We start from the raw sequence: 15,014 nt of genomic DNA on the forward strand, positions 1-15,014 counted from the left end.
AGGAGTTTCCCAGGGGACAGCTAAGAGAATCCTATGAGCACTGATCAGAAAGTTCAAAAGCATGTCCAGTACTTCAGTGTGTTCGGAAAATAGAGTGCAGGGATGGGGAGGGCATGGGGAGTGGCAAGGGATGGAGCTGTAGGGTTTGCAAGGATGTAACACGAAGCCTGGGATGATGGGCTCATGACTTGCTTGGCTCTTATGAGCTCTTACAGCTCTTATAGTGGCTGGAGATTGGGGGTAGGGGTTTCAAGAGTTAGGTGGTCTGATTTGTGGGTTCAAAATATCTTTCTAGGGCATAAAATGATTGCAGGAGGACCAACTGGGAAAAGAAGACTGTTTCTGTGTCTACCACCATGGAGGGGTCTGCCCCTCCATGATCACTTCCTTGAATAGCTCAAACCCATAAGCACCCACCTAAGAGCAGACCTAGGACGTCATTCAGAGAACAGGGACTGTGGGGGGGCCTGAAGGGCTCTTGGACCCAAACCCTATTTGAGAGGGGCACCCACTCCACCCTAGGCCCTTCTTCCTGTCCCAGAGGGCTGTTCCTTACCGGGGCTGCGGGACTCATGGTTCCTGGCCAGTCAGAGTAGCATTTCCCAGAAGGCTCCTGCAGGGGGGCATTTCTCTGAGCGCCTTAAGAGATAAGGGGATCAGGAAGGTGCTACCAAGTGGGAGCCGGAAGGGGGAGGCAAAGAGGAGGCACATAGTCCCAGAGAAAATCGTCCTCTCTCTCCAGGCACTCCCCAACTTTCCCGACTTATCTCAGTCGCCGACTGTCATTCAGTTCGCTGGATAACAAATCATCCGTGATTCAGAGGTGGTCTTGGTTACGTTTGTCTAAGATTCCCAGAGTGGAGGGGCTGGGCCAGTCCTGCTCCCTGGGTCGGGGCGGGGCTAAATCTGCCTTCTCCTGCCAGGCAGGACAGTGCCATCATCCCAGCCTGGCTACACCGCCTGGCTCTTTAAGCTTCCTTCTCGCTTCGGAATTTCTGTAATCCTGACCTTGAATCACCCTGGCGCTTCGTCCTTTCGTACAGCGCGTGCCTTGCTGGGGGATTCGCCGTGGCCAATCCTATTAGCTGCTGAGCTCACCGTTTCTGTGCAGCCCCAGGAACCACCTCTCCTAAACCACGCTGTTTCTGACCCTGTGCCTTTCTCTGCCTGGAAGGTCCCACCCCTGCCTTCGGGCTAAAATCTGAGCCTCCAGCTGCAAGGAAGGGAGGAAGGGAGGGAGTAAAGAAGGGAAGACAGAAAGACGGTAAAGAGGGGAAGGAAGAGAAGAAAGGATAGGAAGAAAGGAAGGAAGGAATGAAGGAAGGAAGAAGGGAGGAAGAGTAAAGAGGGGAAGGAGAAGGAGGAAGCGTGGAAAGATAGAAGGAGGGAAGGAAGGGAGGCAGGGAGGAGTGGAGCTAGCCTCAGGAAATCTGGGACTGGGGAATCCAGCCCTCTCCCCAACTCTCCTTGCTCCTCTCTGAAGAGCCATTTGGTGTCCTAGAAGAATGGGGGAACAGTGCAGTTTCTAGATGACATTGGATTTAGCAACTAGATGAAAGGGGAAGATTCTCCAGCAGCACTGTGGATTTCAGAGGGAGGACTCCCCCCTCAACACTCCCCAAAGAGCAGGTGCTGTGGCAAAAAAAGGGAATGGTGCATGGTAAACTAAAACCACTGATCCTGTTACGGAATCCAAATGCAGCCCCATCTGGCTTGTGTCTCTGAAATATTGTTCCCCAACCGTCTTTGAGAAGCTGATAATAGGTATAGGCTCTACACAGGGAAAAAAAATGCACACACATATCACGTTTTGCATATAATTCCTAGGAGTTTGTAGACCCCAAAGCTGTGACAATTACCGCAGATTGTTTTTTTTAACTTCCAAAGCTGTGTAGACCATTGGAAAGAGTGTAAACTGACAGGTGAGAGACTCTGTAAGCATAGCAGGAATCCTAGCTCCCAGAGTCTTGGCTTTGAGAGGTGGTTTGTTTAATCTACTAAAATGTAGATTAAGCTCACAAGCAACTTTCAGGTTTCTCTCATAACTAGTGCACAGAACTATTGACAGAGGGGAAAAAAAAGTATTTTGCTATTTCCAATGTCTCTAGTGGCTGAACAGCTCATACAATATATTGTTTAGAGAATAGGTGGACTGACTCATCAAATTAAAATTTACTACTTCTATTTTCTAGAGAGTATGCTATCATGAAAATAACATGCTATCTCTAGTTTAAAATTCCAAAATTTGGGGCGCCTGGGTGGCTCAGTGGGTTAAGCCGCTGCATTCTGCTCGGGTCATGATCTCAGGGTCCTGGGATCGAGCCCTGCATTGGGCTCTCCGCTCAGCAGGGAGCCTGCTTCCTCCTCTCTCTCTCTCTCTGCCTGCCTCTCTGCCTACTTGTGATCTCTGTCAAATAAATAAATAAAATCTTAAAAAAAAAATTCTGAAATTTGTAATAAGGTGCAATTTGAGCAGAAGTAAAAACCAGTTACGTGAAAGGTTTTCAAATAATAATTTAGTGACATGGATACCATAAAATTCAGTCTTTTATTTTATTTTTAAATTTTTATTTTATTTTATTATGAAATTTTATTTTATTTTAAAATATTTATTTATTTATTTGAAAAAGAATGAGCGGGAGGGGCAGAAAGAGAAACTCAAGCAGAGTCTGTGCTGAGCATGAGCCAATACAAATTTGATCCCACGACCCTGAGATCATGACCTGAGCCAAAACCAGGAGTTGGATGCTTAATGGACTGTACCACCCAGGCACGCCTCAGTCTTTTAAAGTCTACAATTCAGTGTTCTAATATATTCAGAGTTGTGCAACCATTACCACTACCCAATTTCAGGACATTTTCTCATCCCAAAGAGAAACTTTACCCTTTAGCAGTCACTCTCAAACCCCTTTCCCCCCACCTCTGGGAAGAGCTGCTATCTACCTGGTCTCTATGGATTTACCTATTCTGGACATTTCATATAAATGGAATCATGTAATATGTGGACTTTTGTAATGGGCTTCTTTCATTTAACATGATGTTTTCAGGGTTCCTGTTATAGCATAAATCAATACTTCATTCCCTTTCATTGACAAATAATATTCAATTGTATAGATATACCACATTTTATATATCCATTAGTTGATGGACATTTGGGTAGCTTCCTCTTTTTTAGCTATTATAAATAATGCTGCTAAGAATATTGTGAGAATTTTTGTGTGGATATATGTTGTTATTTCTCTTGGGTGTGATATTGCTGGGTCATATGGTAACTCTATGTTTAACATTTTGTGGAACTGTCAAACTATTTTCCAAAGCGGTTGCACCATTTTATAATCCCATCAGTAGCCTCTGAGAGTTCCAGTTTTCTACATCCTCACCAACCTTGTTATTGTCCATCTTTTTTTATTATAGTTGTTTTAACTAGGGGAAAAGTGTTATCTTGTGGTTTTTGACGTGCATTTCCTTAATGGCCAATGATACTGAGCATCTTTTCATGTGCTTATTAGCCATTTGTACATCTTCTTTGAAGACCTGTTGATGCTAATCTTTTGTTCATTTTTAATTGGATTATTTATTTTTTATTGTTGGGTAGTAAAAAGTTTTTTAAACTAAGAATATTGTAGATAATTCAAAAATAATTTTGAAGAAAAATTAAGTGAAATGGTGTAAAGTCCTTCATGTTTCATGTTTCATTTGAGTAGAAGTGTTATGCGGAGGCTCAATGAACCCAGAAGGTGACATACTTCCATTTCCTGGATGGGAATGTCCAGAGAAAAACCCAGCCCATGAGAGAGGAGGATAAAGGAGCACAACTACCTCTTGGTGGGAAGCCACCTGGGGCAGGACGGGTGGGGGCGCTCATTCATCCAGTCTTCTTGGAGCAGAGGGGTTAGTTTTATGTGTCAACCTGGCTAGGCTATAGTACCCAGTTATTCAATCAAATGCTAATCTAGGTGTTGCTGTGTGCTATTTTGTGGATGCGGTTAACCTCTATAATCAGTTGACTTTAAGTAAAGGAGATTATCCTTGAAGATCATCCAATTAATTGAAGGGCCTTAAAAGCAAAACCTAGATTTTCCTGAGGAAGAAGACTGCTGTGCATAGTCAGTCTAGGGATTATAGTTTAAACCCTCCCTGCCTGAGAGTTTTCAGCCTATGGGCCGGCTTTACAGATTGTGAGCCAGAGCTAAATCTTTATATATGCATAAGTAGCCAACTGGTTGTGTTTCTCTGCAGAACTCTCACTGATACAGGGAGGAAGTACATGTCTTCTTGTCCTAAACTTCCATTTGAATCTCCTGGAAACACCAGATTTTCTGATGGGAGGAGCCCTGAGACCCTCCCATCTCAGAGGACATAGCACCCCATGCCCAGAACAACTGCTCCCTGAAAACTGCTCTGTTTGAATCATCATCTAGAAGCCCAAGTTTAATTACTGGTTCCACTGTTTTGTGTCTCATGCTTGCAATCTCCTGTCTTGAGATAAAAAGGTTTCCTTGCGCCTCCTGTGCTCTTGTCCAATCATCTTGACCTTTTATTTCAAGAGAAGTAATTCAGTTTTGAGAAGGATAAATGATGCTCTCTAGCTTTTCTTCAAGGTTTTTGTCTTGCACCCTGAAGGTCTTCAGCTCTTCATTTGCATGCTCATCTTGTCATTTTCTCTAGGACTTTCCTCCTCTTGCTCCAAAAAATGATCTTCCTGGACTGATAATTCCTCAAGAGACCCCATTTCTTTCTCTTGACAAGTTCAGGCACTTCATTTCCTCTTCCCTGAAGATTTTGATCCACACTTTTTCAGTAGAGATTTGCTCAACCTGAAGAATTTTTTAAAAATTTATTTATTTTAGGGGTGCCTGGGTGGCTCAGTGGGTTAAGCCTCTGCCTTCGGCTCAGGTCATGATCCCAGGATCCTGGGATCGAGCCCCGCATCTGGCTCTCTGCTCAGCGGGGAGCCTGCTTCCCTCCCCTCCCCCACCTGCCTCTCTGCCTACTTGTGATCTCTGTCTGTCAAATAAATAAATAAAATCTTTTAAAAAAATTATTTATTTTAGAGAGAGAGGAGGGAGGAGGCAGAGGGAGAGGGAGAGAATCTCAAGCAGACTTCCCGCTGAGCCCGACGTTCAATCCCATGACCCTGAGATCATGACCCAAGCCAAGATCAAGAGTTGGATGCTCAACCCACTGAGCCACCCAGGTGCCCATCAGCCTGAAGAATTTTTTTTTTAAGGTTTTATTTATTTATTTGACAGATAGAGATCACAAGTAGACAGAGGCAGGCAGAGAAAGAGGAGGAAGCAGGTACCCCGCTGAGCAGAGAGCCCGATGCAGGGCTTGATCCCAGGACCCTGGGATCATGACCTGAGCCGAAGGCAGAGGCTTTAACCCACTGAGCCACCCAGGCGCCCTGCCTGAAGACTTTTAAGATGACCTGTCATGTTGGCTTTTCTGTTTCCCTCTCTAGCAATGTTGATGTAGACTTGATGTCTCTCTCCATCTTGGGTATTTCAATGCACACTAGACTTTTCAACATTAGTCAATATCCTCCTGGCTCCTCTTGTCATAAATACTGTCTCCACCTCCTGATTCCAACCTATTACCCATGTTTCCTTTTCCAAGGTAACCTTTAGCTAACATTCCTCCAGAGACTTGATCTGACTCTTCATATGGGCCATGGAGTTCTATATGAAGGTCCTGAGTCTTTTGTTGCCTGTATGGTTTTAAATTTACTTTTGCTTTTTCCACTTGTACTTTTATAGATTTGCTTTCTTTGAATGGATTTGACTTTTTATGGATTGTAGATTTTTCTCATGATATAAGAGAGTGGCTTATTTTGATCTGAACATTGATTTTTTTAATTTCCTAGCTGGTTTACTGTTAGGCAGAAAATGGACCAAATCATGGAGTTAGATGTATCAGGGCCTCAGGTACTTCTGGACTTTTATCTTCTTCTATCTCAGGGTGAAACTGACAGGAGCTTTCATTCTACTAAACTATGCAGAATTGTTAATGGTGTGTTTCTTGACTCTGAGTCCTCTTCCTTCTCCTTCTCCTCCTCCTCCTCCTCCTTCTTTTTCTCCTCCTTCTCCCTCTCCTTCTTCTGTAATTGACAAAGGAAGTATGAATAATAAGAACAGGGGAGAAGACGTGCTCTCCAGAAAACAGGATTGCCTAAAAAGCCAGTGTAATCAGAGCAATATGTGGCAGAAACTGCTCGTTTACCCCTAATATTCATTCTTCTTCTCTTCCTTAGTAGAACCCTTGATTTACATTAGAACACATAGCCATTTGGAATTAAGATCACCTCTCTCAGCATATCATCCAGTTTATTGTGGCCATGTGAGTAAGTTCTGGCAAATGAGATATAGACAGAAGTGTCCTCTGCAACTTCAGGAAATGTCCCTGAGGGAAAGACATACATTTCTTTATCCCTTTCACCTTCTGTTGGTTGAAAGGGAGCCATATGGCTGAAGCTTGAGCAGCCGTGTTGGATCATGAGAGAAACATCCTGTGTTGAGGATGGTAGAACAAGAGAAAAAAAACCCGGGTCCCTGAAACAGTGGAGGGTCAAGTCAGCTCTAGATTATTTATTTCCTGGATAAATTTATGTGAGAGAGAAATTAATATTTAGTTTAAGCCACTATCACTTTAATTTTTCTGTCACAGATAAATCTCATTCTAGTTAATGCTGTATTTGGCATCTAGAAATAGAGCACTGCAAGTGACAAAACTGAGGTGCTTAATTAATGAGTGTATTGGGCTGCAGATGGCAAGGACTCAGGCTTTGAAGACTGGAAAGCTTGTGACTCTTGTTACACAGTAGTAAAACTTTTGATCAAAAAATTGTGTGTTAGGGGCGCCTGGGTGGCTCAGTGGGTTAAAGCCTCTGCCTTCGGCTCAGGTCATGATCCCAGGGTCCTGGGATCGAGCCCCACATCGGGCTCTCTGCTCAGCGGGGAGCCTGCTTCCTCCTCTCTCTTTGCCTGCCTCTCTGCCTACTTGTGATCTCTGTCTGTCAAATAAATAAATAAAATCTTTAAAAAAAAAATTGGGGCGCCTGGGTGGCTCAGTGGGTTAGGCCGCTGCCTTCGGCTCAGGTCATGATCTCAGAGTCCTGGGATCGAGTCCCGCATCGGGCTCTCTGCTCAGCAGAGAGCCTGCTTCCCTCTCTCTCTCTCTGCCTGCCTCTCCATCTACTTGTGATTTCTCTCTGTCAAAGAAATAAATTAAAAAAATAAATAAATAAAAAATCTTTAAAAAAAAAAAAAAATTGTGTGTTAGTTGCCTGTTACTGTGTGGCAAACCATCCCTGAACTTGATGGTTAAAACAATGAGCATTTTAATACCTCTCTAATTCTGTGGGTTGACTGTGACGTTCCCAACTGGGTGGTTCTTCTGCTGGTCTCACAGGGGTCTTCAATGAGTCCATGGTGGCTGGTGATGGAATATCAAGGATGGCTTCATCGCATGTGTGAGTGGTATGGCTGGAAGGACTGTCACCTCTTTCTCCATGTGACTTAGCTTAGGCTTCTTTACCTGGTAGCTGAATCCCAATTAGGCAAATGTGAAAGCTGCCAGACCTTCTTAAGGTTTTAAAGTTAGTCACAGGACCAGCCCAGATTTAAAGGGAGGGTAGTACATGGTTGTGAATCCTGGAAGAGATGGTTCATCCAGGCTGTTTCAGGCACTAGCTACCTCACCTTGAAAGGCAGATCATAGGCTACTTGAGGTAGCAATGCAGCATAGCAATGTAGAGAGGAAGAGAAATTTATTATGTGGATGTTTTCTGGCTCCTTCTTGCTACTTTTAGCAAAATCCTAGTAGAGAGAAAGAAATACAGAAGCTCAAACTGGAGTTAGCTACTCTGTACAGCTTTACTAAGGGAGGAACACTTTGCTATTACCTATAATCTGGGTAGACCAAGAATCCTTTAATTTTGAGTTTCATAGAGTTTTTGCAGAAACCCATTGCTTCTGCACCAAAGCACTTAAGAGGGTTAACTGCAAAGTGGCAGCCTAAGGAGGAGTTAAGACAAGTGCCCTCTTCAGAAAAGCAGTGGGCTTGTTGGCAAGGAAGAATGTGTATTGTATCAGATCCAAAGAGAGCCATCATCCAGTTGGGAGAATGGCCAATAAGGAAAATATCAGAATTTCCAGACTTGAAAACCATGTCCAGATAAGGTCTTTGGCTGTGATAACTCACACTGGAACTGACTAGAACCAATTAGACCAAAGGTCTACTGAATTTTTAAGGAATTGTGCTATCAAGGAAACCTCAAACCCTGCCTGTAGAAGCCTCTGATTGCTCCACCCTCACAACACTCCTTGGGCCCTTGAACCCACGCCATCAGGAAGTAGACTTGGATGACTGAATTTTTCAAAAAGAGTATGCTCTCTCATGTTCTTTGTGGATGTGGCTATCCAGCCCTGGGCTTATTTGCTGCTTCTCAAAAATGCAGCTGATCTAGGAATTAAGTGGGGACTACTGATTTACTTACTAGTTTAACCAAGTTTTACCAAATGCTTCTTTGTATCAGGTATTATGTTCCTGCTGGGGATGCAGTTATGAAGGAAAGGAGAGGCAGTTGAGAGTCCAGAAGGCCCGGTAGGACCCATACTCACTCAGACTCATCATCTGTAGCCATGTCTCCTCAGTGAGGGCTTTTTGAAGGACTCCAGAATTTCCCACATCTGTCCCTTTGGCTGATCTCAGTGATGTGTATCCCAGCTGCACCAGCTTCCTTGGTCAGTCTTGTTGGATATTTACAGGTCATGTCTGTATCTGGGCCTGCCATTGAAATTTCCAATACACTGGTTGGGTAGGGTGCAGAGGTTAGGACTCATGGTCCTGGTGTTGTCAGAATATTCTTAAGACCTGACTGTGCAAAAATATTCAGAATGTTGTCAGAATATTCTTAAGACCTGACTGTGGCTTGCAATCTATTGTCCCATGGCCCCTTACATACACATCCTGCCTCGGCAGCCCATCCCACTTCCAAATGGGAAGAAAACTTGATGACAACAGTATGTATTTTTGAGATTACATTTTAGAGTTATGCTTTAGCAGGAGGAGTGTGGATATTTTAGATACTTATCTTCTAGTCATAAAAATGGCATAAATCCTGACCCTTTACAGATGAGTGCCTGATCAGGAGGAACTTTCATAAACAGCTTATCTGAGGCAGTTTCTGGTTGTACATGCAGAAAGCTGACTCTTGCTTAAGCAAAAAGTATGTTTTCGTTCTTTACCCCAGGCTCTGTGTGTCTATTGTATTCTTTTCTATCTGCCAGCTCCGGGAAGAAAAAAGTCACAGAGAAGGATTCTGATTGGCTCAGTTTCTGTCATGTGTCCATCTAGGGTAGGTTCTGTTTCCAAAAAAGAAGGGATAGGAGGGGAGGAAGGGCTGCTGAGAACAATATCCAATACATTTGGGTTAAGACAGCAAGACTCCTGGGAGGAGAACTTTATTCAGGAAGAAGTCATTTGAATGGCTCCTTTGGTTAGGTAAATGTAGGGTAAGTAGATACCAATGTTCTAGGCAAAGGGTGACACTGGATCCTGGTGTTCTGAAAATGACATCCCCTCTTTATATCTGGTCCCTAGGGAGGAAGTGGAAAATTTTGCATTCTAGCCAGGAAACCTCCCAGAAGCAGTGAAGTCACATCATGACAACATTCTTAGTTGATGAAAATGGGTACTAACTGAGCTCTGCCTGCAAAAAAAAGACACCAAGGCCTCAATTCCCTCACATGTGATATACCAGAACAGAGGTCACTATTCTGCCACAGCTCATGGCTGGAGTTAGGGCTCCATACTCCATCTCTCCGTATGGAAAATATTTATGTGTTTTGACAGGGCACCTGGATGGCTCAGTTGGTTAAGCATCTGACTCTTGATTTTGGCTCAGGTCATAATCTCAGGGTCATGAGATCATGCCCTATGTTAGGCTCCACACTGACTGTAGAGCCTGCGTAAAATTCTTTTTCCCTGTGCCGCTCCCTCCCCACTCACATGTGTGCTTTCTCTAATGTGTGTGTGTGTGTGTGTGTGTGTGTGTGTGTGTGTGTGTGTATTTTGAGGACAATAACAACATGAGAAGGGAATGGAAAGAACTCAGTGTGCCCATCAGATTCAGAGTGACGCCGGCAGGAGGGCCTGACCTTGTGAAAGATTCCCATGGCCTGCGTAAGGATCTGAATCACCACTAGTATCATGCCAACAATAGTCAAGGGTGACTTCACAAGCACAAGAAAGAGTTGGTGAGAAGTGCATGGACTTTGTGTGCATTTTGGAGTTTTTATTAGCTTGTTGATGGACTGGGTGTAGAGCTTGAGGGAAAGGGAGAATTTAGGAAAAGCTCTTAGGTTTCTAATGTGAAGTGAAGGCATTTGCACATATATGGATTTTTCTATATATTTGCATATATATATGAATTTTATATAAATATTAAAAATATATATTGGGGCATCTAGGTGGCTCAGTCGGTTAAGTATCCGACTCTTGGTTTCAACTTGGGTCTTGATCTCAGGGTCATGGGCTCAAACCTTGCATTGGGCTCCATGCTGGGCATGGAGCCTTCTTAAAAAAAAACCATACATATACATACACATATATGTATACATCCATTTGTTTAAATATGTGCAAAATACTTCTAGAGGGCTATGTAAGAATTTCCATGGGAGATGTGGTAGATTGCAAAAAGATGACCACAGGGGTGCCTGAGGGGGCTCACTGGGTTAAAGCCCCTGCCTTTGGCTCAGGTCATGACCCCAGGGTCCTGGGATCAAGCCCCACATCGGGCTCTCTGCTCTGCGGAGAGCCTGCTTCCTCCTCTTTCTCTGCCTGCCTCTCTGCCTACTTGTGATCTCTGTCAAATAGATAAATAAAATCTTTAAAAAAAAAAAGATGACCATAAATTCCTCCCAATCCTTGTGTCTGTGACCTTTTGCAATGGGACTTTGCTGTCCCTTCCATCAAGAAGTGGAGCCTGCTTTTTTGACTCCCCAGTCTGTCTGGCCAGGTAACTTGCTTTAACCAGTAGAATGCAACTGAGGTGATTTCAGAACTCTGAGCACAGGGTGCCTTGCAGTTTCCCTCCATTCTAACCATCAATCAGAGAAGCCTCTGTGAGGATGAGAGATCACAGGGAAAGAGGGGTCCCTGGACAGCCAGCCTTATGCATGGGAGTGAGGCCATTGTAGACCTTGTAGTCCCAGTCCTTCAGCCAAAGGACCAAAGCAGCATGCCTCATGCCAGGCCAGACCAGCAGAAGCACCATCCAGCTGTGTCCAGCCCAAATTACTGACCCACAGTGTCCTGAGCAAATACAGTGGTTGCTGCTTTAAGCCGCTGGGTTTTGGGCCAATTTAATGCACAGTATTAGATAACTGTTATAGGAGGGAACTGAGTGGCTGAAGAACAGGAATAGAAGAGATTTTCATTTACCCTTTTGTATCATTTGAGTTTTGAAACTTGTGAATATATTATCTATTAATTCTCAAAAACTGGGTGCCTGGGTGACTAAGTAGGTTAAGCCTCTGCCTTCTTCTCAGGTCATGATCTCAGGGTTCTGGAATTGAGCCCCACAAGGGGCTCTCTGCTCAGCAGGGGGCCTGCTCCCTGCAACCCCGTCCCCCTCTGCCTGCCTCTCTGTCTACTTGTGATCTTTCTCTCTCTCTCTCTCTCTCTCTCTGTCAAATAAATAAATAAAATCTTTTTAAAAAAAGGTTGGAATTTTAAAAAATTCTCAAAAACTTACGTCACATTTGATGAATACATCTCTTATTCTGATCATAAGGAGTACAGTGCTTGACTCATCATTACCATCGATTTTTTTAAAAAAAGGTTTATTTATTTATTTTAGTGAGAGAGGGAGAGTGTGCATATAAGTGGGGTGAAAGGGCAGAGGGTGAGGAAGAGAATGAAGCCCACTCACCACTGAGCATGGAACCCATTTGGGGCTCCATCTCACCATCCATGAGATCACAGCCTGAGCTGAAACCATGAGTTGGATGCTTAAGGGTGACCTGAGCCAGTCTTGTGCCCCACCACTGGTTTTTAAATAAACTTTTCTTGAGACATAACATACCTGCAGGAAAGTACACAAATCATAATAGTACAGCTTGATGAACTTTCACAATGTTAGCATACTTGTGTAACTGGACCCAGATCAAGAACCACCACCAGTCTCCTTCATGCCTAGCTGCTCCTAGCTGCTACCCACAAGCAGTGTATGTGTACATATACATATAATATAAATATTTACTTATATTTATAAATGTATTCACATATATATTTTTTATTGTTTATTTATTTAGTAAAACAGTTTCTTTTCCTCTCCATTAAATATATTTGAACAAGTATTTAAAGAATGTCCCGAACTGGCTGTTGCTTTTATTGCATTCGTCATTTTAGGTTGGCTCAGTTGGTTAAGCTGCTGCCTTCAGCTCAGGTGGTGATTCCAGCATCTTGGGATCGAGTCCCACATCGGGCTCCCTGCTCAGCAGAGGGCCTGCTTCTCTCTCTCCCTCTGCCTGCCGCTCTACTTACTTGTGCTATTTCTCTGTCAAATAAATAAATAAAATCTTAAAAAAAAAAAAAGAATGTCATTTTAAAGGCACATGGAGTTATCTGCCTTTTCGAGAGCGCCCGCAGATCTCCATCTGGCCCTTTGGCTTTAGCAGGTGAAAACCTCAGAGCTGTTCCTGGTTGAAACCAAACCCCTGCGGCTGGGTAGATGCGTTTCTCCCTCTTGTGGCCATATTTGGCTACTGCACCCAAGCGAGGCACTCAGGTCAGTCCAGGACTTTGCCAACACTTAAGCCAGGGTGCAGAACCAGCTAAACCGGGCTCCGTTCTGGGTTGGCATTTTAGAGCCACCTTTGTAGGGCGAAGTGACCTGACCGTCCCCAGCTTGGGTAGCACCTGTAAGGTTGCCTTCGTGGTTGGTAGATGCTCCTGGGATTGCCTATGTAGCTAAAGACCTGAAGCCCTGCTTCTCTGGAGCTTCTCCCTCCTGTCAGGGACTGTGGGAGAAGGCGAGGTGTGTGGGAAGCTTCAGTAAGAACCAGGAACCTGGGGGCGCCTGGGTGGCTCAGTTAGCATCTGCCTTCGGCCCAGGTCATGATTGCAGAGTCCTTGGATCCAGTCCCGAATGGCGAGCCCCGCATCTGGCTCCCTGCTCAATGGGAAGCCTGCTTCTCCCTTTCCTGTGTTCCCTCTCTTGCTGTGTCTCTAGATGTCAAATAGATAAAATTTTTTAAAAAATATTTACTTTATTTATTTGACAGAGACATTGCGAGAGAAGGAATATAGCAGGGACAGTGGGAGAGGGAGAAGCAGGCTCCCCACTTAGCAGGGAGCCTGATGTGGGGCTTGATCTTAGAACTCTAGGATCATGACCTGAGCGCAAGGCAGATGGTTAATGTTTGAGCCACCCAGGCACCCCTCTGTCAAGTAGATAAATAAAATTTTAGAAAAAAATATAACCTGGGGTCTGCCCTGGAGACCTGGGACTTACAGGGTATGGCCTGGAGGGGCGGAGGGAAGAGGCAAGAAGCTAGGAGCTACACACTTGAGTGCCCCAGGAGCTGACAAAGAAATGACATGATGTGATTTCTGTCTTCAAAAGTTGACTCTTTGGGGAGGTGGAAGCAACTGGGTGACTTCTTGAGAGGAGTCCTGGTAGAGGAGGGCCCTGAGGAGTGGACCTCCCGGGGAGGTCTCCACAAGCAGGCCTCACCTCCTGCCACTCCCACCTGGGGCTGGTCCAGAGGACAGAGCCAGTTGCAATCTGTAAATATTGACATTTGGTCATTTCTAGTTTATGTCTGTTTTCCAGTCCCTATCTTTCGGTTTCCTCCTTGTGTAATATTTTGTCATGAATGGGACACACTCCACTAGCCCTACTTAGCAGTGCAACTACCAAAAAGGGTATGAGGGGGGAACCCTACAGGCAGAGAGTAGGGCACAGGCAGCCGCTGGAACTCATTTCCCACGGCAGTGTCGCCAGAGTCCCAGTAGAAAGGGTCCTGTTCCAGTAATGTTGAAATGGAGGAGAAACGTGTTTTGGTGAGGTGAATTATTTAAAAAAAAAAAAAAAAGGAACTTTTAAATAGAGTGGGTATGGGGAGGAAACAACTATGTGACTAGGCCACCTTGGAAGTATCACTCTTTAGCAAGTAGCCTAATGAGAAGGGGGGAGCCTCTAAAACCCAGTGGCTGATATCATGGGGCTACTTCAGACGTATTGAGCTAGCTGTCTGGGGGATGAATGAGCCTCTAAGGTCATCAGATATATCTTTCCTTACACTTGAAAAAATATTCTGCACCACTTAGGATGCTGTTGGATGTAATTGAGTCTTTCTAACCAAAATTGACTTAAGGGGTGCCTGGCTGGCTCAGTTAGAAGAGTGTGTGACTCTTGATCTCAGGCTCATGGGTTTTAGCCCCACACTGCATGTAGAAATTACTAAGGAAACCCCCAAAACTTTATTTATTAAAGATTTGCTTATTTTAGAGAGAGAGAGAGAGAGAGAGAGTATGAGTGGGAAGGGCAAAGGGAGAGGGAGAGAGCATCTCAAGCAGACCCCACAGTGAGCATAGAGCCCCATCCTGGGGCTGCATCCCACAACCCAGAGATCATGACCTGAGCCGAAACCAAGAGTTGGAGGTGTAACTGACTGTGCCACCCAGGCACCCCCAAAATAAATAAACTTTAAAATAAAACAAAACAAAAGTAACTTAAGCTGTAGAATTTTCATAATCTTGCTTCACAAGAAGCCAGCAGAACAGTCCCTAGGTTAACTCAGTGGCTTGGCCTGTCGCTCCGGGACCTTGCCATCTCTCCCCTCACCCACCCTCCTTGGCAAGATCTTCCCTCAAGTGGCAAGGTGGCTGCTGCAGATCCAAATATCATTCAACGACATCCAAAATCTTCCCTCCTTATCTCTCCTCTTTTTTCTTATTAATCACAGAGGGCAAGCTTTCTTAAAAGCCCACCCCCACCTCCCACC

The 15,014-nt window shown here is 44.4% G+C and overlaps 1 protein-coding gene across 1 annotated transcript in view; it reads left to right on the forward strand.

Annotated features, from left to right (window-relative positions):
* Positions 1–15,014, forward strand: part of FAM168A (family with sequence similarity 168 member A) — a 231,489-nt gene that overhangs the window by 4,520 nt on the left and 211,955 nt on the right. The window lies entirely within an intron of this gene.

This window comes from Mustela nivalis (genome assembly GCF_964662115.1).
Source record: "Mustela nivalis genome assembly, chromosome: 9".
NCBI classification, from domain to species: Eukaryota; Metazoa; Chordata; class Mammalia; order Carnivora; family Mustelidae; genus Mustela; species Mustela nivalis.